The 27,853-nt window shown below is 39.9% G+C and overlaps 1 protein-coding gene across 1 annotated transcript in view; it reads right to left on the bottom strand.

Moving 5' to 3' along the window:
• The window catches only part of LOC107966345 (nucleolar protein 11-like), a 167,926-nt gene that overhangs the window by 125,567 nt on the left and 14,506 nt on the right, over window positions 1-27,853 (bottom strand). The window contains 2 exon segments of the mRNA XM_054676645.2: window positions 24,601-24,734; window positions 26,368-26,551. The gene's annotated coding sequence lies outside the window, so the exon portion shown is untranslated.

Here is a 27,853-nt window from a genome sequence, read left to right as displayed (position 1 = left end):
GAGACAAAAGACCCCAAAACTAGGGTCCTAATACAGGAAACTGGCAAAGGGAGGATGATTCCTGTACAGAAGGCCCAGAGAGCCAAGGCTGAAGCGGGAGGCTGGAAGACTCCAAGAAAAAATAAAATTGGTAGGTTATCTGATATATTTCAGTGTTCAAAAAATAATACTGAGGACTACTTGATAAATCTGATGAATGTTGTGCAGAAAATAAGAAATGAGTAAAAAGAAAACTAAGCAAATAAGAAATTAGGCAATTATTGACTCTGGGGAAAATAAAATATTATTCAAAAAAGGAAGTGAAAGCATAATGCATTGCTTGGCTTGGCACTGGACATAAATGCAAAGCTATAATAACAAACACTGAATACCAATTTTGAAAAAATACATGATTTACTTATACTGGAGTAATGGAGGAAAGAAAATGGAGAGGCTGTATGGTCATCATTAGGGCTGTTCACAAATATTCCAGAGCATCTTTTCCCAGGCACATGGTAGGGTTGTACTTCCAGGCCTCTTTTCAGATTAAGTATAGTCATGTGGCTTGCTTTGACCAATAAAATGTGGGTAAAATTAATTTATATCATACCTGGGAAGAAGTTTTGAGAGGCAGCAGGCAATTACCTCTTTATTTGCCCATTTCATAGATCATGTGATCAGGTGTTGAGTTGGAGCCTCCATCATCCCATGTCCATCCTTCAGTGACCAACATGAGCCAGAGGCCCCCTGCCCACTTAAGTTGAATGTGTAGCATGAGCAACAAATAAACTTCTGTTCTGTAAAGCCCCTGGTAACTAGGAATGTCTTGTTATGCAGCACAGACCAGCCATACTCGACTGATAGGGACTATGAGACAGCCAGCCTCTCATCTATCATCACAAGAAGTAAACACACAATATCTAAAATAATGAATCAAGTAATGGCAGCATAAGCATATTACATAAAATATGAAGGTAAGTACCAAAAGCAAGAGGAGCAGGATTGGGAGGAAGCAGTACCGGCCTGATTGGTTTTGTTGATGTTATTATAAGCCTGATTACAAAAATTATTCATATTATTGCATTGATAAAAATAATTTTAAACCCATATATATATGCATATATATATGCACATTTTACTGGAGATCCAGTATAAAGAATAAGATATTGGTAGCAGCAAGGTTTTCGTATGAATTTCCTCACCAATGCTCAGGATTCCTAATGGAGAAGACAGGGTCTAGCCTTCATTGTTTTTAATAGAGGAAGTCAACTATCTCTTGACCCTTAAGACAGGTTCCTTTCGATTAAACATTAACTCTAGATATTTTGTAGAACTTTATCCTCCAGGATCATCATTCCCTAAACAGCAATGCTAAAAACAGTAGAAATGGATAAATCAAGACAGCTTTTATACTAAGTAATTAGGGATACTTTAGAACCAGTTTGTGAGAAGGACTTGGAGATTGTATTATTTTTAAAAATTACATTGAATCCAAGAAAACACACATTTTTCCAAGGGCTAAGCAGAAAAAAGACAGCTATGTCACAATAGAACACCTGCCCAAGTAGACCCTGGCACCTCCATCCAGAGATTTTTCTTCCTTAGAGAGTTTCTCTACTCATGTTTGGAAGGATTTACGCTGTACTATTTTTTTTTTTTTTTAAGACAGAGTTTCGCTCTTGTTGTCCAGGCTGGAGTGCAATGGCGTGATCTTGGCTCACTGCAACCTCCGCTTCCCGGGTTCAAGCGATTCTATTGCCTCAGCCTCCCGAGTAGCTGAGATTACAGGTGCCTGCCACCATGCCCAGCTAATTTTTTGTATTTTTAGTAGAGACGGGGTTTCACCATGTTGGCCAGGCTGGTCTTGAACTCCTGACCTCAGGTAATCCGCCCACCTTGGCCTCCCAAAGTGCTGGGATTACAGGCGTGAGCCACAGCGCCCAGCCCTGCTGTACTTTTTTAAAGGAGCAATACCTTTCACACCCCAATAGCAAAAAAGGAAGAGCAGTCTATGAAAGACCCATGCAGCTTACAGCAAAGCAACATAGATATGAAGCAACATGAATGACAGCCCACGGTGAAGGTGAAACAACATCAGGAAAGAGGACCTCTGGCAAAATCTGTGTTTCCATGTGGACTGCCACATCAATCCAACCATGCTCCCTGTTATAATCATAGTGTGCATTTGGAAGATGGTGGGTTGGGGACAAGGATATACTTGTGGCTATGGGCCAGAGGGTAATGATACATGTGCCTGGATGAGGGTGCACTGTAACCAATAGCTCCTATCATCCCCAGTGTGTTCCTAAATGGTCTGACCTCTGGCTGCTCTTACAAGCCTAGTAAGCACTTGATTATGGCTGCCTGTGAATTGAAATCATATAAATAAGCCAAATCAGTCCTTTATATCCGAATCAGATGTGAGGTTGCCATGCTTACTTTTAAATATGAATGGCTGTGTGTTCTGGGACATCACAATATTTCAAGGCAATAATGAAATCAAACTATAAATTTCTGGCTGGGGAGCAGCAAAACTATCCAGCTCTTCTATCCCTCCTTCCCAAGCCTTCCTCAAAAATCAAGTCCTCTCTCTTCCCTGAGCTAAAGATACATCACATACATCTCAGACCGATGCAAAGCTCTGGCCACCAGCCATGCTGGATGCTCTAACCTCTGACACACACTGTCCCTAAGGCTAAGGATCACTATTTCAGCTTCAATAATTTTTTCTTCTATCTCCTGCTACTCTACAAAAAAGTTCTAAGAATGTAGACAGAATCACTACCTTGGAACCAACATCTTGAATTCAACGGATACCAACATAATCTTCTAAAAGCTAAAAATCTCAGCTCTTCAAAATCTGACCTGAATCTACCTTTACATCTTGTCTCTAGTCATTTTCTGCCAATATCCATATTACTACATAAGTGATTCCCTGAACAAACCATGCATTTATCTGTTCTCAATCTCTGTTCATGCCAGTGCCCTGACCTGAAATTTTCTATCCAGATCATTAGGTATCAGAGTTAGCTGTTGATGTGTCTCTCTCTTTCCTACTAGACTGTGAGACAATCTGAGAACAGGCGCTATGCCTTTCTCATCTGTGCATCCCCAGCATCCAGCTCAGCACCTAGCCCATAGGAAAAATATGTGCTAAATAAATCTTAAAAGGCACCACAAACCATTTGCTGATTTCTTACAGTAACAAATGCACCAACTAAAACATACCATTCCCTGCAATGCTTCAAATGGCCAAAGGCCTACATACCCCATATATGAGCTCAAAAACAATAACAACAAAAAGGCAAAGAACTAAACTGAGATGATCTTAGATTCCATCTTCAAAAACAAAAACAAAACAAGACCCAAAGAAACTTCATTTCTGCAAATACTACTTTAGTGTGACTGGAAGAAAAGCCCATGGAAGACTTCTAACTGAAACAAAAGTGCAACGTATGGTTCTGGGCCCTCCATGTGTTCTGAGCCTGGAACAAATGACTTTGCTCTAGATAGGATTCTGTTTGTCAACTGGGCATTGAGAAATTAGAAATGTGGCAGGAGAACATAGCCAGCTGTTCTTAATTAATGGGTCTGTGATGCTTATGTTGAAATGAACACAGAATAAGAATAAATGAAATGTACCTTAATCCAACAACACAAAAGGGGAAAGGGGAAAAGCGGGAAAGCCCCACTGAAGGATGGTCCAGGTACCAACTAAAAGATCAAATACCACACCAGCATGGCACATGTATACATATGTAACTAACCTGCACATTGTGCACATGTGCCCTAAAACTTAAAGTATAATAATAATAAATAATAATAATAATTTAAGAATGTTAAAAAAAAAGATCAAATACCAACATTCACTTTACCTACAGGGCATTAATGCTACAATACCCTTGTACCCTCATGAACTAGTTTAAGGGCTTAAGCCTAATAGATGTCATCAAGAATTTTAAAATTAGGTATAATGTGGACAATCTATAAATGATAGAGAATGGGTTATTTTGTACAGACCAAATACCACTCTACTTTAAAGGTCACCCAAAAGTCTGCTGACATGTACCTTTAAGCACCATTTTTATTAAAAAGCCTGAAAATCTGAAGGAAAAAAATGGCATCTCCAATCCTATTAGAAAGCAGAGGGAGGTAGGGGTAGAAAAACAAGTGTAAGAGGGAGGGACAGGGGGTTGACAGCAGTCAATAATGATTTATGTAATTGGACTTGTCTGGCCTACTCAAAGACCTTGAAGTAAACATAGCCACCAGCTGACAGAAGCAGTAGCAATTCAAGTCCATTTGCCAGAAGGGCAAGGACAAATCCTATGGAGAAAGAAAGGAGCATCACTTTGGAGCTCTGTGAAGTGACCTGGGCACAGTGGATATTAAGAAAACAAAAAAGGAGAAAACTGTTTTTAAGAGATACATGAAAGTACCTTTTTAGTTATCACAATACCCTGTGATGAAGGTGGAAGGTGTGTGGAAAACAATCAATAACCTTCCCTAATAGCTTTTTGGGAAAACGGCGGTAATACTTTTTTGGCTTCTCCTCAGCCATGTACTGATGACATATGGCATCTCCGAATTCCTCCCACTGACAATTTGCCCTGAAGAGTCTCTCATACTGAACTACAGAGGAGAGAGGAAAAAATTTCAAAAAACTAAAGCAGCCAATTTTTGCTGAAAAATCTGGACAGTTAGCTGTTTGGTATCTGATAGCATTTTATTTCATAGGAGACTAGTGAATCCCCTTGTGGCTTCTTTGGTTAATACTTCCTGAAGAGGAGAGGCAGGAATTTCAAGTTCAACTCAAAGTGAACAGTGAGATGTCCATAGCTCCCTATGTATGTGTAACTGGGCTACGGGATAAAATAGGCTATTTTCCATTCTTTGCAACAGAACTTTTATAGCAATGGTTGGGATTTCCAAGACTTCAATGTAAGAAGAGCAGAAAAAGAAGAATGAGCACAGATCAAGAAGAATCATAACTTGGAGAGCCCCAGAGTTGTCCCTAAGAGGGCTGACTGGCTATCCAAGTTACAAAGATGAAAAAATCATGATAAATGCAAGCTGAACAATCTGGCTAGGAAAGACCTTGCACAGTGGCAATACTAATCTTGGAAAGATGGTGCCGCCACCCTGCACCATACGGCGGCAGCACCATATTTCTAAGACGTTTTATTTGAATTGAATGTTAGTTGGCAGTTTGGTGGAGAAACAGAGTCCAACACCCCAGGGAAAAACCTAGCAATGGCTAGGCTGGATGCCAGATCCCCACCCAAGCAGGACAGCCACCAGTTCAGTCCTGGAACACATCCTGGTTTCACCCACACCATAATGTAAAAAGAAAAGCTGCAGATTAGTGAGTCTCCATGGGCCCCAGGGGTTCTTCTCAGGGGCACTTAACACTTAAGGTATCAGACTAATCTAGAATTAATTACCTACAATGTGTAGGTACTTCTACTATCCCGTCAAGCTTAGTTACCTACCAATGCTTGAGGTACTAAGAGACACTAAGTTTGCCAGCTGCTGGCCTTTAGTGTCTACTCCTGATTGGGGCTGGGACAGCCAGAGTCTGACAATCGGGTGACAGGACTGGAATGCAGGGTCTATCTTACCATGGTACTCTGCCAAGAGTCATCAATCCACTGGTGCAGGAATCCAGTGCCATATAAGGAAATGGAATTCAGCCTTTGGTTCAGTGACCCAGGGTACTAGCTCATATAGTATCAATATCTAAATGATACCAGTTTATAGAAACCTAGCATTAACATTTCAGTGTCAGTGGCCTCATAGAGAGCTTCAACATATGTACCAGATGGATTCGCTCTCTTAGATTTAGTTCCCTTCTCTCAGAAAACTCCTGCAACACCAAAGGAATAATTACTGCTCAGTGAAATACTGCAGAGTTCTGGCCAAAAAATAGTCACATCAATTTAAACCAGCAAATATGAATTTTTGGAAGAGAAAAGAAGCCTCTTTCCAGAGGCAATTATTTGTCTCTTCAGAAATATTTGCCAATATAAAATCTCCGTCCCAAATCTGTGGAACTCAAAAATGAGAATCACAGCAGTGTATCTGCATGGAAGAGGCTGGAAGGTGTCAGGAAGAGGGGCAGATATGGCTTTGCACAGAACCTTGTATGTTGCTGTGACCTGAAAGCTGCAGTGCTAAGGAGAGGGCAACCTAAATCTAAAACTCAAGTGCAGGTGAAGACACACTCACAAAGGAAAGACAACAAATGGCAGAATGATCATCATTTCTTCATGCACGGACTTGACAGGCTGCAAAGCACTTTTCCATCCATTGTCTCACTAGAGCCACCCAACACCTCTGCAAGGTAGGCAGGACAAGGACTGTTAGACCCATTTTACAGAGGAAGACGTGGGGTGTGGGAGCTGGGACAGCAATCTGTTGATCTTCATTTCAGACTTGCCTCTGTCCCACAATGGTGGCATCATACAGGTGGTGGTGGACACAAAATGGCATATTTTGCCCCTCCAACAGCCACGGCATCCCAACCACACCAGACACTGCTCTCAATTCTTCGAGAAAAGTGGCCCGTTTCTTAGGTTTGAAGGAAGTTGTTCAAAGCCCTCCACAGCCACATCCACCTGTCTTCTACGGAGGCTAGTAGCTAATCTAATCAAATTGTTATTAGGCACTACAGGAGGCACCTTCGCTGTATACCTTCTACAGATAAGTCAATGTATACGTCTCTAGCTACCAAAGACTTTGCTTATAACAGTTCACACTGATTCCCTCTTAAAGCAGTAATGGTCCCACCACCATAACTTCCGCACACTCCAAAGAGCCACCAAGACCCTGGCTGCTGGCCAGTACCTCAGGGAGCTATGAATCACTCCTACTCAAATCTTCATCCCCTTGAATATTTGGGACACCTTTCAACAGTATCACTCTTAGACTGGGACAACCAGATCCTGCCCTAGGCCTCATGGTTGGCAGGGCCTTACTCTGGTCCTGCTGCAGCCACACTCCTCACAGGGCAAGGGGTATAGAGGGCCAAGGGGTCTTGCCAACCCCAAGTCTATGCTTCCCTCTTAGAGGCTATCCTCAGGATACCCATGACCTTGAAATCCTCTGCCCATGTGCCTCAAGCCTGCCTTTGGAGCCTGTGTGATCCTCTTTCCTAGTTCTGTCTTCCTAAGGATGGACTAAACCCTAGGCCTGAAGAGTGACTGAGGGGTGGCCACAGGGCAGCTGTTGCCCCTCCACTCAGTGTTGATGGAGCTTGAACACGTGGGCTATGGCAGTGCTGCTCAAACTTTAATGTGCATGTGAATTACCTAGTATCTTATTAAAATCCAGATTCTGGTTCAGCAGGCCTAGAGTGGGGCCTGAGAGTTCACAGTTCTAACAAGCTCTCAGGTAATGCTGATGCTGCGGACTGGGGTCCACACTTTGAGAAGCAAGGCTCCTCAAATATAATGTGTGGAAGTCCTCTTAGGGGAAGGAACAGAGCGAGAAAGTTGAAGAGAAGTGGGAGTTTGCAGTGAGTCTGTATTTTGCACCCTTGCCCCAGGTCACCAAAGTCAGGAGTGGCCTTACGTTTCATCATGCCAAGGAGAAGTATTAAAAGTATGCTGTCCCTGGGCAACAAAGAAAGACAGTCAAGTGGGAGACACCATTTGTCCAATTTGTCCCTGCTTCAAAGCCTATATATCCCTCCCACGATCACCTCCCATGCCAGAAACTGGAACACTACCTCCTGAGACCCTTCACAATGACATGTCATCAATGTTCAATACAACTGCGCCCTTCCACGGACATTTACATGGTGTTTTACTACTCCGCTACAATGTCTGGTTCTCAGAAAGAATACATTCCACCTTGCGTGTCGGTAGTCAGCATCAGACACTGAACAATAACACCTCCTACCAAGCAATCATTCATACGCCCTGGCCTGAGAAGGAGGGTTGGGACCCTTTATGTGGACCTGACACACCCATACTAACACATAGCCAAGAATCCATAAAACCCCAGTCTTAGGCACTGGTACACTAACTAGTCACAGAAAATCTATATTCAAATTACCAAACCCACATGAGCAAGCCTGGATTTTTTCCTGTCTTTTATTATTGTAAAGAGAAAGGTTAAAATAAAAATAAACACAAAACCACAAAAATATTGTTTAATTGGAATATTCAACTTGGAGAGCAAACTAGCTAATGTATTCCTGAGGCACAGTCATTTTTAAAACTTTTACAACATAGAATCACCTATTTAAATCCAATGGTAGTGTAAGTCCATATAAAACAGATACAAACACAGCTGTCTGGCTGAAACGGGGGTTGCCAGCCCAGGGCCCTGTTCACTTGGCACCTCAATGAGTGATACATATAAGAGGCCCCAAGGCAACTCCAAGAAAGCCCTGGTGCTCTAAGGTGCCCCATTTGAAAATCACCACTGAAGCATATGTCACTTTATTATGTCCTGGATTTTTCCCGTCTTTTATTATTGTAAAGAGAAGGGTAAAAATAAAAATAAACACAAAACCACAAAAATATGGTTTAATTGGAATATTCAACTTGGGGAGCAAACCAGCTAATGGGTTCCTTTCTTTCTAATCACACTGATTAGCACTCAGGCTTAAGAGAAGCAAAAAATGATCAGATGAAGGAAGTCATGCCACGGTCATGTGGGGGATGGGTCACAGAGCTGCCAAATGTTTTAACAATGCATCTAAATGAAGCCTCATGATCACTTGAGTAATACAGAGAACTGGGTCTGAGTCCTACTTCCGCAGCTAACTGGCCTTGTGATGTTAAATAAAGCCCTTCCCTTCTCTCAGCCTCAGACATAGGATCCAGACTGGCTTTGCCCAGCCCTGACGCTCTTGGATTTTATGATATTCCAGAATTCCATATTTAAGTGAAGATTCATGGTCACATCGTCCATCACAGATAGATGCTAGAGGAAAATAAAGGAAACCTTTATGTTGTTCCTGCTGGCATGTTTCCATGCTTTCCTTCAGAAGCTTGAAGCATTTTAATAACTTATTCCATTGGATTCACAGCAGAAAAACAAAAAGGAAATTAATCTTGAAGAAATCATATGTCTCTGCAATCTTTGAATATATCTTAGTAAGGTTCCAGCTACTTCTGCACACTGGCAGCCCTTACTGACTTCTGGATCCAGAAAGAGAGAGAGAACAGCATTTGCCTGTTTGGAAGGAGGGAGGTGGTCTTTAGGGAATAAGATCAGGGAGGCAGGGAGGAGGAAGAAGCATTTGCAGTAGTCTAGATAGAGATAAGATAATGAGGACCTGAACCAAGGCCACATCAATGGAGGTAGAAAGAAAAAGACAGATGCGAGAGACATTCAGGAGAACAAACTGACAGGACTGTGCGCTGACTGATATTCCAGAGGAGGGAGGGGGAGATGGCATACATGATGGTGCCACTATCCAAGTTATGACTGAGGAGAAAAAAGATTTGAGAGGCAAGAAGACAGATTATAGGTTGGAATGTTGACTGTGAGATGTCTGGGGTCATCGGGTGGAAATGTCCAGCAAGCCTTTGGTTATACTGGTATAAAGTCACACAGGCCTAGGCAGGTCAAATGTAACCACAAGATTAACTTGGAAGTCCTCAGCATATAGGGCCTCTGCCTCCTTATAATTATACCACATTGCCTCATTTATTCATTAAACTACTTAAAGTCCCTCCCAAAAAATATTTACAGTCCCTACTTACTTTGCTACGCAAAAGGATATATGGGTTAATATTTGAGGTGGTGGATATGTTAATTTGCTTGATTTAATCATTCCACATTGTCTTCATAAATCATAACATCACTTTGTACCCCATAAATATATGTAACTATAATTTGTTAATTTACAATTAAAAAATAAAAATTTTTTAAAATAATAAATAAAATATAGGCATGGTCTCTGTCCTTGTATAGCTTACATTCTAGTGGGGGAGACAAGTTTTTTTAAAAAATACAAGTATAATTTTAAATTGTGATAAATACTATGGAGAAGACAAATGGGTACAGTGATCAAGAATACTAGGGGGAAAAAGAGAGACTTATCTGAAAAGGCCTTTAAACCAAGGTTTGAAGGGCATTCCTGGACAAGGCAACAGACTACGTGAAGACCTAGAGGCAGGAAGAATTTAGTCACAAGGCTGGGAGACCCATTACCTTGGTCTCTGTGCTATGCCTAGAATACTTGCTGCTGCTGTTACTGACATTTAAATGATAGTGGCTGGGCGCGGCGGCTCACACCTGTAATCCCAGCACTTTGGAAGGCCGAGGCGGGCGGATCACAAGGTCAGGAGTTCAAGACCAGTCTGGTCAACATGGTGAAACCCCGTCTCCACTAAAAATACAAAAATTAGCTGGGCATGGTGGTGCGTGTCTGTAATCCCAGCTACTTGGGAGGCTGAGGCAGGAGAATTGCTCGAACCAGGACCTGGGAGGTGGAGGTTGCAGTGAGCTGAGATTGCACCACAGCACTCCAGCCTGGGCTACAGAATGAGACTCCGTCTCAAAAAAAAAAAAAAAAAAAAAGATAGTAATGAAGTACTACAATAAGAATAAGACATGATCATAAAATTATACCAAAGCCAAAGCACTTAATGCCTATGAAATGGTGTTTAACAGTTTTATATTGTCACTGATGGGGCCGGATACAGATGGTTACATTAGTTGGATATAATATTAACTAGGCAAAACTTTAAATAAAATTGCTACAGAGATCTGCATTCCATTACCAATAGCTCTGATTGCCTAAATCACACTAGCATACTGAAGCCACACTCTGGGCAAAGCCACCATTCTGTAGAGTTTCTGTCAAACACTGTTATTGAGGAAGCAATACTTAAAATAACATTCCTTTTAATGATTAGAGTTGGCACAAACTGCAGGACAGAAAAAAATTCTATGTAGCCACTGGGGAAAGGATAAGTAGGTTGTGTTTTGCAATTCCTTCCTGGTGAGTTTACAATTATTCCACAGCATGACAGCTAAAATGCCTAAGAAATCACTTACCTGAATCTCAATAATAATTAGTCCCCTATTCTTTGTATGTTCACCATGAGTTCTGTTGACCTCACCACATGGAAAGATTAAGTTTACCCATTTACAGTTCTAAGTATTTATTCCTTACAGGCAAACAAAAGTATGCTGGAGGTTTAACAATTTCTGGCCAACAGTGTGTATTTTAACTAGGATGTTTAAGATGCATCGGTTGAATAATTAATGTATAAATCTTAGCCAGCTGGGTAAGGAAAATGAAACAAGCTTTATTTGTTATAGATACAGATTTAGCTATATTAAAGTCTTTCTGCTTTTAAGATGAAGTCTCTATGTCAAAAAAAAGCCAAAATACAGAAATACTCCTGTTCGTAGTGTAATTAAAAAGGAAATTAACAAATTGTGTTAATTTGTTGTACTCGTAATTTGGCTGAAGACTGTGGTGTTGCAGTATTACCATTTGGGTGTGGGAAAGCATGCAAATGAATCTACCAGCACTTATCAACTCTTCACTTATTTCCTCATTTGTTAAACTATTCAGAAATGTGTGGCCTGCCTATAGTAAGCTATAATTAGGGCTACTTTTAATAATTAAGGGCTATTTTTAAAATTAACATTTTAAAGTCCACTGGTAGCCCTTACATCTTTTGTCTCACACTGGCAGGACCAACAGGGTGGCCAGTTCAGAAGAAGCAAGAAGAAGCACTTAATTTTACTGTAGCCCTCAGCAAATGAGCCATGTGTGATTTTGGCAAAGGAGGAAGGTCATCCAGCTTGCTGGTGGTATGTGCGTCACTAGGGGGTCTATCAACTCCATCAGAGTCCCTGGAACACAGTGAACCTCTGGTTTAGTACTGGTATGTAAGATACTGCATCTCAGAGGTCAAGGAGCACAACTGTTCAACCCTATTCAATTTGCTTCCTGCCATTTCCACAAACGCTAAAAAGTTGACTGTCTTCAACACTCCTGGCTCTAACGAAGAAGCTGGGGAAAGGATTTTACTATTTATAGTTTAGTTTTGACTCTCAGGGTTTTCATAGGTTCAACTCAAATGTAGTGCTTAGGGTATATTTATTTTTCTCAAGTCAAAAAAGCCAAATGCCAAAGCCACAGAATTCTTTTCTATGCTTTAGAACTCACAACTGATAGATGAACTATACATCTGTGCCTCCTTGATCCTCATTGTATATATGGGGAAACTGAGGCACCAAACATTTAGATGACTTGCCTAATGTTTCATGGCCAATTAGTGGCAGAGCACTGGCTAAAACCCAAGCCTCTTGCCCCCTCTCCCACCAATCTCCATGGAGAGCTCTTCCCAGCACACTATATCACCCCCACCAAAAGTGAGACTGCTATAAAATGTCTGGACATGAGTTGTATAGGGTAATTTACTGATACAAAGAAAGATCCACAGGGTTGTCAGTGAATAGACACTCAGGCTTTTAAAGAATGGCCTGCTTACTGAGCTGCTCAGCCTCTCCCTGGGGTCAGACCAAAGTTTAACAATGTGTTGCATTAAGAAAGATACTGAGGGGCCCCCCACAAGGTCGGACACCATGGCTCAACCAGGGTTTCGCTGGCTTAGACTTGTTCCTTACAACTGTTACCTCTAACCCTGACCCAATTGCCTGTGATCTGGCTCAAGACCAACACTCTTTGGCTCCTCCCTTGGTTCATTTTTAGATTCTTACTCTTTCTTCCTCCCTCCCAGCTTCCATCCCTCCATAATTCCTCTGTTCTTGAATCCTCTACCCTACCTGCCCCCTCATCCCAGGATTCAAAGTCCAGGACACCACAGCTGGAGTACTCTCTCTCCCTTGGTGCACTAGTTCTTGTAGATGAGAACCAGAAGTGTGGAATAAGGTAGGGAAGGCAAGAGTATTTAAACATCTTTACTTTTTCAAAAAATCAACTAGAAGGTTCTATCAATTTCCTTCCACAAGAAGGAATTGCAAAACACAACCTACTTATGCTTTCCCAATGGCAACCTTTTTCATAGATACAGTACAATGAAAAAATAATCAAAAGCTGACCCAGGGCTTTGCAAAGATCTTGAAGGGCCTATGGAAGCATCAGGAAGATGAAATTCTATTCTACCATAATTAAGACTGAATGTACTTTCCTAAATTCTTGACTTTTCAAAATTGTTCACCTCTATATGGTTTACAGCAACTTATTCCTTGTAGAATATTTTCTAGGTATAAAATTACTATTATTTGGGGCTATTGTTTTTGTGATTTTTTCAAAGAGCCAGGAAGACACCTCAACAATCATAAAGATAATTCCTCATTAAATGGCATGAGTAGAGATCTTTCATTTAGCGAAATAAGCTTTCTGTAGGGAAAGTTACCCAGAAAATTAGAACTTGTTTAGCAAATGTGTGTCACATCAGTGACTGGCAATAAAATAAACACAGAAAAGTATAAATTCAATTCATGCCATTTCTAAATTTGTGATAACTCAGTCATGGCTGGCATATTTCACCTTTCCTCTATCAATTAAAGAAAGAGCAACAACAGGTTTCTGAGTAAATTAAGAGTATAAACATGAGCTCTTAGGGGATGTTTAACCCAGTTCAGAGAACAACTCTTTCCAAGCTCTCTAACATTCATTTGCATATAAATAATTAGTGTGCTGATTTCAAATGACCTTTACCTACTCATTGGAGTATACTCGATCAAGACCTCTACTTGGCAATATTTTGTTAGCTTTTTATAATATCATTTCTGCTTGAAAATAAGAAAAAAATTATTATTTTAAAGAGATCTCATTAAAGAACATTAAGAAAATGTCTGTCCATAAATGCCTCATGCAGTAAGACATGAGGCAGTTTGCCCCATTATTCAGGGTATATAAACCAAGTCTCCACTTAGGATCCAAAATGCCCAGTACTTTTAGAGAGTCAAAGGGAAAGACCATGCGCTTGTATTGCTTTTACAATTTAAAAAATCTACTTAGTGTAGAAAATTTCAGAAAATAGGTAGATAAGTGTTCTAGTAACTCAAACTCTATCTGAGCCTGAAAGGTAACTCAGAGGTCATGCAGGACGACCCAACCCCTGGCAACAAAACGCTCAGCATATGCCCAGAAACCTGGCTTTTGCTTAAGGATATCCAGAGCCTCAGAGCTTCCCATCTCCCAAAGCTCTTCCCATCATCCAACAGTCAAAGTATTAGTCTTTCCTTATATTGGACCAAATCTGTCTCCCCGTAATTCCTACGTATTGGTCCAAGTTTCTAGGGGAAAAAAACAAAACAAACAAACAAACAACAACAACAACAAAAATGATGTTTCTATGGTTCTTTACACAGCACTTTCCACATACACGTTCTCATTGGACTATCTTAATAGTCCTGTGAAGCAGTTATTCCTACTACCCTTGTTTCATAGATGAAGACCTGGAGGCTAAGAGAGGCTCAGGAACTACTGACGGTTGCAGAGTGGTGAAGTGTCAGAAGCAGGGCTTGAACTCAGGTTTTCTAACTCCACCTTTTATAGCATTTTCAGTATCCCTTGTTGCCTCAAACATTAAAAAGAGAGAGAGAGAAATACGCTGCTTCTGCTTCCCCATGGGAACAGCCTTTGAAGTCGAAAGGGGGTAGAATTATTGAAGATGCACTCTCCACACATTCTCTCTGAGAGATGTCTTACTATTCACTTGGGTTTAAACTGCCCAGACATAGAGGCCTTGACCTGTATTTCCAGCCTAGACACATCCTGAGTTCCAGAACAAAATAGCTGCTCTCCCCTCTGGAAGTCCCACAGTACCTCAAATTCAGCAGGTTCCAAGCTGAATTTATCCAATTTTTTTGTACATTCTATCTCCACTGTTCATTCCTGAACTTGGTCAAAAATACCACCATCTACTCAGACAGCCATGCCAGAAACCTGGAGAATTACCTTACACACTTTTCTCTCCCTCACCAGTCCTCCCCACAACATCGTAAGAGTTTCACCGTTTTGCATCTGCCTCTTCCTCTCTGTCCTCACTGCTACTGCCTTATACAGTCCACCATATCTCTTAGATGAATTCAGTGACCTTCAAAATGGTCTCTAGGCGTCTAGTAGCATCCCTTTCAAATCTACCTGCCTCCATGTAGACTGTCACCAGAGTGATGCAACATGGCAGTCTATGTCACTCATTGCCTCCACATGTGACTCTCAAATCTAGCTAATTAAGAAAATGCCTAAGTTCCCCAGATGATTTCAATAATTCAGCAATGTGTAGTAACTAATGGTGTACAAAGCAAAGTCTACGTACTCAATGATCTGAATCTTGCCAACCTCTCTAAGTCATCATTTCTGCCATTTTCCCCTTGGCAAGGAATACTCCAGCAATCCTAAAAACATACCATACTGGTTTGCACCTCTGTGCCCTGACTGGGGCTGATCTCTCAGCCTAGAATATCTTTACCCTTGGCCAATCTCCAATGAACCTTCAAAACTTAACTGAGGTGTCACTTCTTCAGGTAGTCTTTCACAACATTATCAGACTGGATTAGGTGCCCCTCCTGTATGACTCCACGGCATCACACAAAGTTCTCTATCATGACACTTAGCATATTGTGTTGAAATTATTTGCTCATATTCTGACAAGCCTATAAGCTCTCAAAACCAAGGAACATGTTTATTCATCACTGATAAGTACCTGTCACTTAGTAGATGCTTAGTAAATGTTCACCTGAAATGGATCTAATTTCAAGTGTAGGCTCCATACTTGGCTAACTGTAGAGTTGAATTTTAGGAAACTCAATTCAGCTGCTTAGACCTCAGTTCGCCAAACTGTAAAATAGGCACAATAAATCCCCATGTTTGGCCAGGTGTGGTGGCTCATGCCTATGATCCCAGCACTTTGAGAGGCTGAGGCAGGATGACCACTTGAGGTCAGGAGTTCAAGACATGCCCGGGCAACCCTGTCTCTACAAAAAAAAAAAAAAAACAGCCAGGCATTAGTGATGGTGCATGCCTTTAGTCCTAGCTACTTGGGAGGCTGAAGCATTAGGATCACTTGAGCCCAGAAGTTCAAGGCTGCAGTGAGCTATGATCGCACCACTGCACTCCTGCCTGGGCAAGAGTGAGACCCTGTCTCTCTACAAAGCAAAATAAAACAAAAACCTCCATGTTCATTCATACACTAAACATGTGATTACTAAGGGACAGGCACTAGCTTGTGTGAAGATTTAATAAATTGAATAATGTATGTGAGAGTTTTTGTAAACTCTCACATAGTATTATAAAGGTATTTCTGCAATTTTAGCTTCTACTTAGTGTCTCAGCCAGAAATAATTTCATTCCCTAAAGCCAAAGTTAACTAAGCTTTTAGTTTCCATTAGGCTCACCAAGGTATCAGAGGAAGAAAGCCACATGTGAACAAATATGAACCTAAAAGAGTCAATCCTTCAAGATGGATCCCAAGTGGCTAACTGGGCCTAAATTTAAAATACAGCCAGGCAGCCATTTGCTGACTAAAGGTCACTCTGAGTTTCCCAAAAACTCCCACCTCTCTTTAACTTTGGGACTTTCAGAGCTCACCTATACCAACCAATTAGGGCTTAGCTGTATTTACCAATCAGAACTCAGCTGCATCAACCAACTAGAACTAAGCCCATTTCAATATTTCATTTGCATAAATAAACCTGATTAGGAACTCAGGCAGAAACTTTTGCTATAAAACCCAAACACTCTCTTTGTTCTCTGAAACATAACTTCCTTTTATACAAAAGGCTGTGTCTCCTGAGTTCGCAAACTGTTCACTGGAATAAGGTATCTTTCCTCCGAATTCCTTTCAGAAAACATTTTTTTCACAGCCACTTAACTCAACAGGAACTACACTGGCCTAAACGAGACTGGAAGTGCACTCTGGGAAAGGATAACACAGTAAAAAGCCACTTTGGCAGAGGCAGCGCTAATTTCCTAAGGACACAGGCTTCACAAGTAAGCACTACTGAGGAAAGGTCACTGAGCTCCAATCCTTCTCCTCACTGACATCTGCCCTAACTCGTACTCAGATTTCCATAGTAAAGGGTGTGGATCCTCGGGGAGCAGGCAAAACTGAGCTAAAAAGATGACTTCCAAAGACTCATCCAGGTCTTCCTGGGGCCTGTCTACTCAGGTGAGTACTGAGTACCCTGAGATTATCCTAGGGAGGTCACTCCCAGGGGCAGTTTTAAAGTTTAGTCCCACAGAGCTGAGGGGAGCCAAATTGATTTGTTTGCCCTCAGGAATTTGAGCCCAGAGCCCCGCACTGTTCTTTACCCAAAAACACTGCTATCCCTGAGTGCTTGTATCCTGTAGGCCTAGAAGGGACCATAAAACTTCCCAAAGTCCTTGGACTACAGGTTATTGGGCCTGTTCGAGGCTCTCGCCCTCTACCATAGAGTTGCTCATTCTCTTGGGGTAAGTTCTAGTCTGAAGATTGCTTCTCAGAATCCCAAGCTCTGCAGGCTTCTATCAATAACACCATGTGACATCATTCCCAGGCCACTAAAGGAATCTGATCTCTCATTGCTCCAAAAGTGACTACTAAAGCAGGAGAGCCATCAGAAGTTATATGCCAAGAGCCAAGCGAGGAAGGGCTGGAAGCATTTCCTTTACATACAGAGCTCCCAGAAAGTATGTAAATCCACATTCACTGAAGCCGGTTCTTATCGACCATCCCTTTTGGATTCCAGCCATGTGATCGTGTCTACCTCCAAGAAATCTCAGATGGTGGTTCACTAAGTAAAGAAGGCAGGAAGAAGCATCTGAGCAGAGGGAACACATTAAAAGACAGAAGAATATTTCTGGAGTGACAAGAGACAAAGCTGAAGAAGTAAGTAGGGAGCAGTACAATATGACAGGCTAAAGAGCTTAAACTATATCCTTTAGAAAAGTAAGCAGCCACCAGAGAGACAGTAAATATTGTTGTACTTGTTCTTATTTTGATTTGTTCTTTGCAGTGAAATGGCATGACTAAATTTTCAATTTAGAAATTCACTTTGTGTCAGTAGACTGCACGAAGCGGGTTGGGGGGCATGGTAAGAGACTAGACAGAAAGGCAAGATTGAAAATCACTGAAATAGTCTAAATGAGAGATGATAAAAGCCTGGACAAAGAAGCAGCATGGGGATAAAGACAGAATATTAAAGACAGTTTTAGAATAGTACTGACTTGGTGAATATTTGGCTTTAGGGGAGAAGGAGAAAGGAGGAATGATGGTCAGATGTATGTCCTGAGAACCCAGATGGATGGTCATGCCATTGACTGGAAATATGACAAGAGGAACAAGTTTGGGGGCAGCTAAGGTGGGGAGAGTTAAGTTTGGACATGTATCCAATTGCACATCTATTCTACAAATGTCCATCTCTCCAGTTGGACATCTGTCCTACAGATAGTTTGATATATGTGTCTGAAGTTCTCAGAATATTCCAAGGCTAGAAATATTTATTTGGGAGTTATGTGTGTAAGTGATAGTTCATATCTTAAGACTACATACAAATAGCCAAGAAGGAAGGTAAACATTGATTTGTAAAAGATTGTGGACGGTTGGACACAGTGGCTCATGCCTATAATCCTAGCACTCTGGAAGGCCAAGGCAGGTGGATCGTTTGAGCTCAGGAGTTCAGAAGCTCAAGACAAGCCTAGGCGACATGGTGAAACCCTTTAGCTGGGCATGGTGGTGTGCACCTATGGTACTGGCTACTCAGGAGGCTGAGGTGGGAGGATCACTTGAGCCCAGGAGGCGGAGGTTGCAGTGAGCTGAGATCATGCAGATAGGTAATTTAAGGGGCAGATAAGAATAACCTGAAATAAAACGATCAAAGACAGGAGAACCAGAAGAGTAAGGGATTAAAAAAGTCAGAAGAGGATAGAGATCAGGAAGGAGAGAATACAAAGTAAAGAGAAAACATATGCAAAATATTATGAAAGTAATGTGGAACTTGGCAACAAACTGATTCCTTCCTATCTCATTTCTCTTACATGTAAATATGATGCCAAATTGAAAGTCTGGATGATTAGAATAATAGTCTAATCATTAGAAGATTAGTTAATCTATGATTAACAGAAATAAGGAACACAGAGGAAGAATAAATTGATTGGGAGGAAAGATGATGAATTTCAGTTGTGACACACTGATTCTGCAATTAGGGCATTAATGGCTAAGAAACAGATGGGAAACTGCGACAATCTCAGGAGAAAGGTCAAAGTTGGAAGTAAATATTGGAAATCATCTGCACAAAGATTTTAGTGAAATCCATGAAATTCCCATGGAAAAGAATATCAAAAGTGAAGAGGCAAAGAAGATATACAAATGGTCAATAAGCACATGAAAATATGTTCAATATCATGAGTCATTATGGAAATACAAGTCAATCATAATGAGACACCAGTTCACACCCACTACAATGGCTATAACAAAAAATACTGATAACAAGCATTGGTGAGGATATGGAGAAAACGGAACCCATCTACACTGCTAGTGACAACGTAAAATGCCACTAGCAATGTAGGAGGCATGGCAATATAAAATGGTGCAGCCGCTTTGGAAAAGTTGTTCAGTTTTTTTTTTTTTTTTTTTTTTTTAAGAGTTAAACATTGAGTTATCATATGACTCAGCAGTTCTACTGCTGGGTATCTACTCAAGAGAAATGACAACATATATTCATATAAAAACTTCTACCAGGCCGGGCACAGTGACTCACGCCTGTAATCCCAGCACTTTGGGAGGCTGAGGCAGGTGGATCGCCTTGGTCGGGTGTTCGAGACCAGCCTGACCAACATGGAGAAACCCTGTCTCTACTAAAAATACAAAATTAGCCAGGCATGGTGGCACATGCCTGTGATCCCAGCTACTTGGGAGGCTGAGGCAGGAGAATCACGGAGATTGCACTCCAGCCTGGGCAACAAGGGCAAAACTCCGTTTCAAAAAAAAAACTTCTACCAAATGTTCATAACAACATTATTTACAATAGCCAAAAGGAAGTAACTCAAGTGTCCATCAAGTGATAAATGAATAAACAAAATGTGGTATATCCATATGATGGAATATTAGCCATAAAAAGAAACTGGACTTTAGTAAAATTAAACCAAAAACCTTATGCTCTGTGAAAGGTACTGTTAAGAGAATGAAAACAGAATCCATAGAGTGTGAGAAATATTTTCAAAACACATATCTGATAAAGGATTTGTATCCACTATACACAAAAAGAAAACAATCAATTTAAAAATGGGAAAAATATCTAAACAGACATCGCATCAAAGAAAATGTATGGATGGCAAATAAGCATGTACAAAGATGCTCAACATCATATGTTATCAGAGAATTGCAAATTAAAACCATGAACTACCAGTATAAACCTATCAGAATGACAAAAATCCAAACAACTTACAACACCAAATGATGGCGAGGATGTAAAGCAACAGGAACTCTTATACATTGCTGGTCAGAATGCAAAATTACAAAGCCACTTTGGAAGCCAGTTTGGCAGTTTCTTACAAAGATAAACATAGTCTATGCTCACTGGTATTTACCTAAATCAGGTGAAAACTTATGTGCCCACAAAAACCTGCACACAAATGACTGAAGCAGCTTTATCCATAATTGCCCCAAATTGGAAGTAACCAAGACGTTCTTTAAAAGGTGAAGGGATAAACTGTGGTAAATCCATACAATAGAATATTACTTAGCCATAAAAAGAAATGAGCCATTAAGCCAAAGAAAGACAGGGAAGCAGCTTACATGCATATTACTTAGTGATAGAAGCCTCTGAAAAGATTACATGCTATATTATTCCAATTATATAACATTCTGGGAAAGGCAAATCAAAAGATCAGTGGTTGGTAGGTGTTCACAGGGAGGAGGGAAAGATTGCCCTAAAAGTCCCCTGTGTTTTACCTTTTCATCAAAACTACTCTGTATGATACTGTAATGGTAGATATATGACATTAGACATTTGTCAAAACCCATAGAACTGTACAACACAAAGAATGAACCCAAATGTACGGACTTTAGTTAATCATAATGTGTCAGTATCAATTCATTGATTATGACAAATATACCACACCAATGCAAGATGTTTGTGGGCAAAATTATGGTCAGGAGTGGAGAGGAGGGCAGTATAAGGGAATTCTCTGTACTATCTGCTCAATTTTCTGTAAACTTAAAACTGCTCTAAAAAGTAGTCTGTTAATCAAAAACGAAAACTTAAAAAAGAGAGAGAATAAAGTGCTGCTACATGCTACAGTATGGATGAACTCTGAAAACGTTACACTAAGTGAAAGAAGGCAGCCATAAAAGACCATACAGTGTGTGATTCCATTTATATGAAAGGTCCAGAATAGGGGAATTCTATGGAGATAGAAAGTAGATTAGTGGTTATCTAGGACAAGGGGGGGAATTAAGGGGAAATAGAGGGTGACTGCTAATGGGTATGGGGTTTCTTTCTGGGGTTTTCAAAATGTTATAAAATCTATTGTGGTGGTTGTGGTGATGGTCTAGAGCTCTGAATACACTAAAAATCACTTTAAATGGGTGACTTGTATGCATATCTCAATAAAACTGTAAAGATGGTAACGAGTTTGAAAATCTCAATAAAAAGGACAATTTTCTAGGAAAACTAGCTAACTGGAATCACAAAGAAGTAGAAAACGTGGGGAAAAATAGCGTGTTACACATTTTCCTCTGATGATTGTTACAGTGCCCAGACAGCTTTATGAGCAAGTTCTTTTTAATTTACAAAGAACAGGTAATTTCCATGCTCTAAAAGTGGTTCTCATTATAAAGTAAAAGAAGGAATAAGCCCATTCATTTTATAAAATTAAAGTTATCCTGATCACAAAACCTGACAAACACCCACACAAATACACAGAGAAAGAAAACTGAAGACTAATGTCACTTAGGAATATAGATGCAAAAATCCTAAATGAAATGCCAGCAAGCCAAATCTGGCAAGACATTATGAGCAAGGAGGGATTATTTCAGGAGTGCAATTTACTATCAGGAAGTCTAGACATATAACTCATCACAACAATCAGTTGAAGGAGAAAACCTGAACAAATGACAAGAAATTAATATTTCAAATTTATTTTTTAAATCTATTAATAAACAAGGAAAAACCTATACCAAAACATAAAATTGGGCAAAAAAGAAAAAAATAGTTCAGTTTTACTTGTAATTAAATAAATGTTAATTTGAAAATATGATAATCAATTCTTTGTAGTCAAATTGGCAAAATAGTAATATCAAGAATTTGGGAAAAAAAGGATATACCAATATTCTGCCTCTAAGATAAAAATTGTTATAGGAACATTTAGCGATACCCATGAAAAGCCTTAAAAATTAACATACAGGTGAAACAACAGTTGCATGTCTAGGAATTTCTTCACAGGGAACAATCAAGGACTTGGAAAGGTGTAGTCACACACTACTTACCTCTGCATTGTTTATAGTACAGAAAAACAGAAAGTAACTGAAATGTCCAGCATTAGAAGATTCATCAAACAAATTCTGGTTTGTTCATTCAGTGAAATGCCATGTAACCAGTGAAGGTAAAAAAGAACAATGAACTTAGGTATTCTGAATACATTCAGTAAAAAAAGCTTATGAAAGAGCATGTAGAATACAGAGAAAAGAAGGCTGGATGGTTACAATAAAATGTTAATAGTGGCTGTCTCTGAGTGGGAAGAATACAAGTAACTTATATGCTGTCTTTTTTGTATATCTGTGATTTTGTACATGTTCTATAATAAACATATATTACTTTGGTAAAGAAAAATATAATAAGAGTGTATTTTAATGTATATGTTCTTAACTAAGAAGTTTTGCTGCTAGAAATTTATCTTTAAAATCAGACATTTACAAGATTTATGTATAGGAACACACATTATTATAAAAGCAAAAAAAGGAAACCAACTAAATGTCTAGCAATAGCAATTATAAAGTATGAAATAACTATGGCTATACAATGGAATACTAGGCAGCTATTAAAAATCATGAGGTAGAAGAACATATAATGACAAAGAAGATTAAGCAAAAAGGCAGATTATAAAATAGTAAATACAAAATGAGGCTAATTTTTTTCTTTCATTTTATACATTTTTAATTTTTTTAATTTTTAATTTTGTGAGTAGTTAGTATGTATATATATATATATGTATATATATATGGGGTAAAATTTTTAAAAATAAAACTATATGGAAAAAATACTGGAGGGAAATATACCAAAATGAACATCAATTACAGTTCTCCCGAAGCCAAAGAACCACTGGTAATTTGTTTATTTTCACCGTTCTGCATTTCACAAACTTTCCACAATAGATTTTAAACTCTAAGGCATTTGAGGAGCAAGGAGCGAGAAAAGGTATACAACCATAGTAATTCTCTCTGCTGCCATTATACTAGGCATTTATAGTATCCCATAACTGAATGCAAGAATTGCTCCTGTATAAATGGGAAGAACATGGATTAAAACAAATGAGAAAAGGGGCAATGTGCTAATATGTTGTCTGCATAATTTTTTAAAGCATAAACATAAATCTGGAAACCAACATAATACAAGGTTAAGAATGGTTACTTCTTGTTGGTAGGAATGTGGGTAATGGTTAATTTTGTGAGTGTGATTTTTTTTTTTAATTTTTGAAAAATAAAAAAATAAAAATTAAAACCAAATGAGAGACCTATAAATATTTCCACTCACTGGTGTTGGGGCAGTGTGAGTACACTTCTTCCTCTGTGTCTGAGACTGTGGGAGGAGCCCAGTCAGTCCCCGGGATGGGAGGGAACATTCATGGCCACTGCTTTCCTCCCCTGGTCTCAGAGGCTGAACATTGGTGCCCTCTCAGTGAAATAACACAGCGATGCTAGTCTCTCCATTCACTGTATGCCAGGGAGCCCCTAATCCTATGGCAACGGCCCCATAAATCAGGCTCATGGACCCCTAACCCTTCAGAGCTCCCGGTCGGCAGAGTTCTCTCCCATGCCATGGCCCTCTATTCTGGCTTCTGCACCCTGCCATGAGACCGGGAGCTCCTGGAGGGCAGGGCCTGTAGTTTAGCTCAAACCTTGCCTCTGTGACTACCCTAGTGCCTTGCATAGAGTGGATATTCAATGAACATTTATGAGACTTTGAAAGGCAGGCAGGTATGAAACATCATCTTGGTGCCTGACTTGAGAATAGAGGAACATGGATACTAGCATGTATCCATGAAGCCTTTCATCCTCTCAGGAAAAGCACAACCCAGCCCATGGCTTGGCTACTTCTTGACGTGCGCACGGGTGCAGCAGTCTCATGGATGAGAATGCCACCTAGTGGCATGGATGTGGTAGTCTCATGGATGAGAATGCCACCAGGGTAGGCATGGGCAGTGATGAAAGCAGGTCAAAGAAGAAATTAAACATGGTTCAAACAGATCTTCTTTGAAATAAAGATATACAAACCATCACAATAAGTGGAACAGTGGGGGCTGGATGAGGTGTCTGTATGAAGGCATGGCAGCTACAAAGTCAATATAGCATCAATATACAAATTTACCTGCGATGCAATAGGTTTCCTTTGTTTCAAACTGAAGGAAGACATTCCATCTCACTGCCAAAGGCTTACAAATTAACGCTGAGGGTCAGGGTTCATGGTACTTACTCAAGGTTCCTGTGGCTGCTGTTGTAGTCCCATAACTTTAAAATCATTCTATCATCTTGGAGTACTTTCTCTTAGTGGGGAGATGATGGAATTTGTTGATCATAAGAAGTATACAATGGGAGAAATCTCCTTTGCTAAAGGTTCATGTAATGAAAGTTATGAAAAAAACCTTTTTTTCATTAAAGCAAACTAATTTTTCACTGAAGAAAAAGTAATTATTTAAGTGTTTAAAGAAACAACTTTTTTCAATAAAGCAAATTAATTCTTTAAATATGTCGGAGTGTCTCCAGGTACTGACTAGTGTTCTTAGAAAACAAAACTTTTAAGAACAGAAAAATTCAGATCAAAAGAACACAGCCCTTATCTTTCCCCCTTCAAATATAAGTCAAATAGTGGCTGTGAAACTGACTGCAGGGGAATCCCTCCATTTTTTATAACATCAAAATGGAATAAGGCTTCATTGCTCAAGCTCATACATACCAGGTCTGAAAGCACATGTGGGTTAAATATCTCAGACTTGGTTTGTTTGAAATGATGTTCTTGCTTTCAATATGATCAACTAAAGACAGTTACTCTGGACTTAGAGCTTCATGGAACAACATAGACTTGATTATGCCAAAAGTACTTTACACAGCTTGAGAAGTCCACTCTTAACAGGTGCCTTTGGAAGTCGAGGCAAAGGATTTTTTAAAAAATTGAGCTGGAAGAGATCCTGACCAGTATAACTAGACAGCCTGTGGGATTCAAGAGGTAACAGCTTATCTGCTTTTAAACACTAGTACAATAAGAGAGTTCACAATAAAGTTGGACAACCGCCATAACATCTTTTATCGAAACTATTGCAAGTTTCTAACTGATCTTTCTGTTTTCACTTGACCCAATTTGGCCAAACCCACACAGCCTAGCACAGGCTCATAATTCTACCATTATGTGCCTGTGCTCCAGCCAAACTCAATTTCTCACTGTTCAACTGTATCAATATTTGTTTTACCTCTCTAGCAGTGAAAAAAATTGAGTCACCCCAAAAGGTTGTTAGGATCATTCTCAAGTACTGTAAAAACCCTGTCCAGAAGAGACATATCCTCAGACATGCAGTCACACAAGACTCTGCCTTTGAAAATACAGATCCATGGAGGATGAGACAAGAGTTTATACCTCTCTGCACCTGACCTGGGTTGTTTTATTGCTTGTTATGCTACTGACTAATCCAGTGCTTCCCAAACATTTTTGGAGTTTTGACATTTCACTGGTTCTAAGCAAAACAATTGTTTGTATTGTTTTTATAAAATGTACCTATCCTACCCCCAAGAATGCTATAACTTTTCAAAAAAAATTAAAGTTAATTAAAATGAATTTGGCTTTGAGAAATTTAGAACAATTTTGTGAGGTACTTTGAAATCCTATGAAACACTCTAGAATTCCCAAAACAAGGAGTTGAGAATAACTATTTTGGCAAATATGTTTGTCTCTCCATGCTTTGTTATTCCCACCTATAAAATGAAACTAATGATGCTCCTACTCTTTCCCAAGTTTCCCAGTCTGTATATTATGAGAACCCAGGCTTATAGAAAGAACTTTGCTTTCCCCAGAATAAAGGATTCCCATCTAACCCAGATAAAGAAATTTAACTATAACTCTAAAATCTCCTTATGAGATTAACATTCTAAATGTTACCAGCAAAATATGAGATACTGAAACATTACCTGATAACACAGAGACATAAAATTCTTTCAGGCTGCAAAAAGATATCTATGTTACTAAACTTACATTTGAAGATCACAGTGCTTGAGAAAGCGTAGATCCAACATCCAAACATAGTTGCCATTGGGAAGGAACTGCCTTTAGCTTCTGTGAACAGAGGAGTCTCTTCTGAGGTAGGGATGGGAGTTCAGGACTCTGAGAAGATAACATGTCATAATTTCCACTGGGTTCTCTGTTGAAATGTTTCTTTCTGCAGAGAGATTAGAAGTGCAGCACTGGGAGGAGAGGCTGAAAAACAAACATAAGCCTCCCTTGTTGGAGTACATTTTATCCCCACAAAGTTATTTTGTTTGTGATCACAATTCAGTGAATTCTTTTTGATAGAATTCTTTTATTGCAACTGTCTCTAAGAGGCTAAATTTCTCCAAGCAGCACTCTGGAGAATCCCAGCATTAGACAATAATTATAAATAAGGGTTCTACAAGTAACCAGAGACCCAGGCTAAAAGGAATGTGATAGGCCATACAGGGTACGGCTCTGCCTCCAGGCTGAATAAGAATCCTAACCCAAATGGACTGGGAAAGAGTCCATGTCATTCTAAAATAATAACAGGAAAGAATCTGTTATGGATTGAATGTGTCCCCGCAAAATTTATATGTTGAAATCCTGACCCCTAAGGTGATGGTATTAGGAAATGGGTCCTTTGGAAGGTGATTAGATCATGAGGGTGGGACCATCATGAGATAAGTACCCTTATAAGAACAGGCCAGAGAGCTAGCTCACTCTCTTTCTTCTGTGTGAGAACACACAGCAAGAATATGGCCATCTGCAACCCCAAAGAGGGTCCTCACCAGAACTCATATTAGCACCCAGATCTAAGACTTCCAGCCTCCAGAACTATGAAAAATAAATTTCTGTTGTTTTCAAGTCATCCAGTTTATGGTACTTTGCTTTGGTAACCCAAACCTTTCTGGATGAGGCAGAATCCAAGAGTTAGAGATTTGAGAGTCAGAAAACACCTCTAGAGATCACTTGTTGTAGCCTTTTGCAGAGAACAAAGGTATTATATTAATTTTCTGTAGGCCTAATGTTAAGGTATCCTTAGGTGAAAATAACTAATGTGACATGAGCTACATATAGTATACAATCTCAAACATGATTACACAACTTATTAAGATCCTATGACTATCTTTTGCATATAAAAAAGAAGTTAGCGTAAATTAGTTCTTAGCTAATGTAAAAGTACTGAACAGTCCTTTGTGCTTTTTTTTTTTTTTTTTTTTTGAGACACAGTCTCACTCTGTTGCCCAGGCTGGAGTGCAGTGGTTCGATCTTGGCTCACTGTAACCTCCACCTCCCGAGTTCAAGCGATTCTCCTGCCTCAGCCTCCCGAGTAGCTGGGATTACAGGCACCTGCCACCATGCCCGGCTAACTTTTATATTTTTAGTAGAGATGGGGGTTTCATCATGTTGGCCAGGCTGGTCTCGAACCCCTGACCTCAAGTGATCTGCCTGCCTTGGCCTCCCAAAATGCTGGGATTACAGGCATGAA

Source organism: Pan troglodytes, chromosome X (genome assembly GCF_028858775.2).
Source record: "Pan troglodytes isolate AG18354 chromosome X, NHGRI_mPanTro3-v2.0_pri, whole genome shotgun sequence".
NCBI lineage: Eukaryota > Metazoa > Chordata > Mammalia > Primates > Hominidae > Pan > Pan troglodytes.
This window is presented reverse-complemented; position numbering and strand designations above follow the sequence as displayed.